Source organism: Lepidochelys kempii, chromosome 21, assembly GCF_965140265.1.
Source record: "Lepidochelys kempii isolate rLepKem1 chromosome 21, rLepKem1.hap2, whole genome shotgun sequence".
NCBI classification, from domain to species: Eukaryota; Metazoa; Chordata; order Testudines; family Cheloniidae; genus Lepidochelys; species Lepidochelys kempii.
The window spans coordinates 13,279-18,740 of record NC_133276.1 but is presented as its reverse complement, the minus strand read 5'-3'; the positions used below and the strand labels follow the sequence as shown (position 1 = coordinate 18,740).

Below are 5,462 nucleotides of genomic sequence, written 5' to 3'. Positions count from 1 at the left end.
ACTATTTTTCTGTGCTTATTTTTGTGTATTGTGGTTTTTTTCATTTCAGGTTGTTCATAGTGTGTTTGATTCATGTGTTATCATTTGTATTTTCATTAGGAGGGAAGACATTGGAGGTTGTTTCCGACAGAGATTCTGTTAAACACACATCTGGTATTGGTAGCGTGTCCATCGTGTTGGACTGTTGTAGAAGCATAGAAGTTTCCTGTCTGGGTTAGGAGGGGACTGGTCTGAGGAGACTGTAGTATTTAGTAAGAGTTTCTTGTCTTAACCTCAACTGCATTCTCCTCCTCTATTTTCTCCTACTCAGTTGTCTGGAATCCTGTGAGTAGAGTTTATAACCCGTGTTTGCAGTCAAGCTTTCTTTGTATTTGCAGCTGCGTCCAGATCCGGTACCGAGTCGCATTGTGACGTGAAGGGTTGTGAATATTTTTCTCTTTGTCTGTCACACAAGTGCTGTATTTTGTAAGCAATTTCAACATACAGGAGTGAAGGCCTGTCTACTGAGGGGAAAGAGATCTCAAGAGGGAGAGCACCTGTCCAATTTCCAAAGATAAGTATATGCCAAAGTGTTTGATGGTCAGAAGCATTTCCAATGTTGAGGCTCTTTCTTTACTTATGGGAGTCCTCTAAACTCTGCTCATTCTTACTGGGCCTGTGAGGGGTGGGCGGGAGCTCATTGTATGGAGAAAGCAGTGTGTTTCCCCTTAGCGTGCTGGCAGAGTGACCTGTCTGTAACTAGAGATGCTCCGTTCTCCGTTCTTCTCTCTTACACAGCACTGGGTTGGCATGACAGGTCACCGCTTCCACCTTGCGTTTTCCTCTACATGGTGGTGGTTTTCCGAGGAGGATGTGAGCATCCTAGTTAGCGATGGGCCCCTGTGGTGTAGGGAAAGGGGGAGAGCCACCACTATGTAGAAGTGTAGCCATTTTCCATGTGGATGACAGTGTTCCATGTGGGGGGTGTAATGTGTAGTAGCTGTTCCCTCTCAAGGAATTGGTATGTAGTTGAGGTCATCTTTCATATTGTGATGTTGGGAGCTTTGTGAGTAGAGTTTACAACTGAGGTTTGCAGTCAAGCTTTGTTTTTATTTTCAAATGCGTCCAGATCCAGTACCGAGTAGTCTCATTCCGTGGAGGGTCATGATTACTTCTCTTTGATTGTCACGACATCGCTGTACGGCTGTCAACATATGGGAGCGAAGGCCCATGTACAAAGGACAAGACAATCTTGAGAGCGGCAGTGGCTGTCAAAAGTTAAGTCTCTGCTGAAGGGTTTGATAGTCAGAAGTATTTGAGCCATTGAGGCTCCTTGTTTAGGGGTGGGAATCCTCTTAACTCTCCCCATTCTGAATGAGCGCGTGAGGGGTGGGTGGGAGCTTGATGTATGGAGGGAGTGTGTGTTTCCCCTGAGGGAAGGTCGATTGCTGGTAGAGTGACCTGTCTGTAACTAGAGATGCTCCGTTCTCAGTTCTTCTCTCGTATGCAGCACTGGGTTTGCATCACAGGTCACTGCTTCCACTTTGTGTTCTCCTCTACATGGTGGTGGTTTTCTGAGGAGGATGAGAGCATCCTAGTTAGTGATGGGTCCCAGTTGTGGTGGGACACGGGGAGGGCCACCAGTATGTGGATGAGAGTGTTTAGGGTTGGGGGGCGCTTCTCTGAGGGGGGTGTAATGTGTAGTAGGCGTTCCTTCTCTTCAGGTAGCAGTATGCAGGTGAGGTCATGTTTCATATTGTGTAGTTGGGCGCTTTCTGAGTCGGTTTGCAGTCCAGCTTTGTTTGTCTTTGCAGATGCATCCAGATCCGGTACCGTGTTGTGTTGTTCTGTGGAGGGTCGTGACTACTTCTCTGTGACTGTCATGACATTGCGGTACGGCTGTCAACGTATGGGAGCGAAGGCCTGTGTACAAAGGACAAGACAATCTTGAGAGTGGGAGTGGCTGTCAAAAGTTAAGTCTCTGCTGAAGGGTTTGATAGTCAGAAGTATTTGAGCCATTGAGGCCCCTTGTTTAGGGGTGGGAGTCCTCTAAACTCTCCCCATTCTGAATGAGCGCGTGAGGGGTGGGCGGGAGCTTGATGTATGGAGGGAGTGTGTGTTTCCCCTGAGGGAAGGTCGATTGCTGGTAGAGTGACCTGTCTGTAACTAGAGATGCTCCGTTCTCAGTTCTTCTCTTGTACGCAGCACTGGGTTTGCATCACAGGTCACTGCTTCCACTTTGTGTTCTCCTCTACATGGTGGTGGTTTTCTGAGGAGGATGTGAGCATCCTAGTTAGCGATGGGCCCCTGTTGTGGTGGGACACGGGGAGGGCCACCAATATGTGGATGAGTGTGTTTGGGGTGGGTGAGTGCTTCTCTTGGGGGGTATAATGTGTAGTAGGTGTTCCTTCTTTTCAGGAAGCAGTATGTAGGTGGGGTCATCTTTTGTATCGTGTATCTGGGAGTTTCATGAGTAGGTTTTCAGTCAAGCTTTGTTTGTATTTGCAGATGCTTCCACATCCAGTACCATGTTGCCTCATTCTGTGGAGGGTCGTGACTAGTTCTGTCACGGCATAGCTGTGTATTGGTGCCGGATGGATGCTGATGTATGGGAGCAAAGGCCCGTGTACAAAGGAAAAGAAGATCTTGGGAGTGGCAGTCAAAGTTGAGTACATAAGAATGGCCATAGTGGGTCAGACCAAAGGTCCGTCAAGCCCAGTATCCTGTCCTCTGACAGTGGCCAATGGCAGGTGCTCCAAAGGGAATGAATGGACAGGTTATCATCAAGTGATCCATCCTGTCACCTGATTGCAGCTTCTGGAAAACAGAGGCTAGGGACACCATTGCAGCCCATCCTGGTGAAATAAGTATCTGCCGAAGGGTTTGATGGTCAGAAGTATTTGTGTCATTGAAGCTTCTTGTTTAGGGGTAGGAGTCGTCTAAACTGTGCCCATTCTTAATGGGCATGTGAGGGGTGGGCAGGAGATTGTTGTACGGAGGGAGCTTGTGTTTCCATGGGAGGAAGGTTGATTGCTGGCGGATTATCCTCTCTGTAACTAGAGATGCTCCATTCTCAGATGTCCTCTCTTACACAGCACTGGGTTTGCATCACAGGTCACTGCTTCATCCTTTTCTTCTCTATTGGGTGTTGGTTTTCTGAGGAGGATGGGAGCATCCTAGTTAGCGATGGGCCCCTGTTGTGGTGGGACATGGGGAGGGCCACCAATATGTGGATGAGTGTGTTTGGGGTCGGTGGGTGCTTCTCTCGGGGGGGTTTAATGTTTAGTAGGTGTGTCTTCTCTTCAGGAAGCAGTATGCAGGTGAGGTCATGTTTCAGATTGTGTACTTGGGTGCTTTGTGAGTAGGTTTGCAGTGATTCTTTGTTTGTATTTGCAGACATGTCCAGATTGGTACTGTGTCACATTGTTCCGTGGAGGGTCATGACTACTTCTCTGTGACTGTCACATCAGCCTATGGGAGCGAAGGCCTGTGTACAAAGGGCCAGAAGATCTTGAGAGTGGGAGTGGCTGTCAAAGTTAAGTCTCTGCTGAAGGGTTTGATAGCCAGAAGAATTTTTGCTGTTGAAGCTTCTTGTTTAGGGACAGAAGTCCTGCAAACTCTGCTAGTTCTTAACTGGCGTGGGAGGGAGCTTGTTGTATGGAGGGAGTGTGTGTTCTCTTTGGAAGAAGGTTGATTACTGGCAGAGTGACCTGTCTGTAACTAGAGATGCTCCGTTCTCCGTTCTTCTCTTACACAGCACTGGGTTTGCATCACTGGTCACCACTACCTTGTTTGTCTGTCCTCTACTGGGTGTTGGTTTCCTCAGGAGGATGTGAGCATTGTAGTTAGCGATGGGCCCCAGTCAGGGTGGGAAAAGGCTGTGAGTATTGTGTAATTTTTGAGTATGTTGCCTCTTCAGTTTAACTGTATAGAAATAGTTGGTTGCTCCTTCATTGTGGGTTTGAATGCATCATTTTTGGTGTGTTGAATAGGTCAGTTTAGCAATGGGAATGTGGTATTGTGCTGTTGTGGCATTTAGCAATAATGTGGCATTTATTGTTTGTGTGCCACAGGGGGATTGGAGTCCAGAACTGAGGGACTAGGCTGGGGCAAGTGCAGCCTGTTTCATCTACATGATGCCAGTGGGAGCAGGGGAGCTGGTTGCACCCATGAGGTAAGTGTTAAGTTAGAGCTTTTAGTGCACTTCTGTCAATGGGAGTGTGGCGGGCTTATTATGCATGGGTTCTCCACCAGTTTTGTATGTGTGAGCCAACAGATGGAGAAGACAACATTTGGGTTAAGGTGGTGTTTCTTATCTAGCAGAAGGTTGGATTTAGGTGGGTGGTTAGTGAGGGTGTTGTCATGTGTGCCCTAAAATGTTGAGTATTGTTTTTCCTTGAACATACTGTGGATGTGTGATACAGGTGTGGATATGTGTTAGATATCTTTTGGGGCAGGGGTAGCAGTGGGGAGGGAAGCATGGAAAATATGTAGAGGGACTGAGAGTTGCAATACTAGGGAGGGGTGAGGGATCTCATGACCTGTGATTCTGGGGTTTGTTACTGTAGATGGTTTCTTGCAAAAATAGGGTGGAATGTGTTGCATCATCTGTGGGTTTGATGGTCAGTACTTGTTGGATCATTTATTTTGTGTTTGCAGATACTTAAGAAGCTTCAGGAGGTGCAGTTTGGAAAAGAATGTTGTGCAAGGTGTGTGTGAGTACTTTTATGGTCCTTTGTGGGGATGGCAGTGGTGGAGGGAAAATAGAGAGCTGACCTCATGTGCTTCTAAGCTGTCTCTTGTCACCAGTGATATGTGCTTGCTGCTTTTTGTCATGTACATAACCAGTTTTGGTATTGGTTGGGTGGTGGTTTGGTGGGAGGAGAGGGAGCAGAGTCACCTGATTTGTCATAACTTGTAGCAGTGGTTACATTGGGTGGGGATGAATGAAGGGTCACAGGAAGCTGCTGTGAGGTTTTCTCAGTGCATGTGTCTGAATTGCAGATGTTAGTGCTGGATACTTTTATAGGCATTGGTGTGTTTTCAGTGTCTAAGGATAATGAGCTGATGATGATAACATGTGATCAAATGAAGAGTAGATAATGTGGATGCATCTGGGGACATGGAAATGTGACAGTCCTGTGTGGAGGTAGAGGAAATTGTTGTTTGGTTGAGGTAAGTATCAACTAAGTTGTGAATATGGAGAACCATTTCCTATATTTGCATGCAGTGGGGTTCTGAGCAAAGAGATTGTCAAGCTGTGTTTTGAGTTTAATATTGGAAGGAGATGTTGGGATTTGGGTAGGGAGTGTAATAGCTTTGGTGAAATAGGATTGATTTTTGGTGTGCAGGTTTCCTGTCAGTCAAGGTGCTTGGTCCTCAATGCTTGTTGTAAATATTGGGGTGTGAAGTCCTGGTGATGGTAATGTATTCTCTTCCTCTACTCACCATTGGTGTGTTCTGAAGATGGTTTGAGATACTCT

General features: G+C 46.8%; 1 long non-coding RNA gene across 1 annotated transcript; it reads left to right on the top strand.

Moving 5' to 3' along the window:
- The first annotated feature begins 2,498 nt into the window (after nucleotides 1-2,498).
- On the top strand, nucleotides 2,499-5,225 carry LOC140901394 (uncharacterized). Its single transcript, XR_012155837.1, has 4 exons — nucleotides 2,499-2,643; nucleotides 3,376-4,153; nucleotides 4,639-4,688; nucleotides 5,027-5,225. It is a non-coding gene; the product is annotated as an uncharacterized lncRNA (long non-coding RNA).
- Nucleotides 5,226-5,462: the final 237 nt, after the last annotated feature.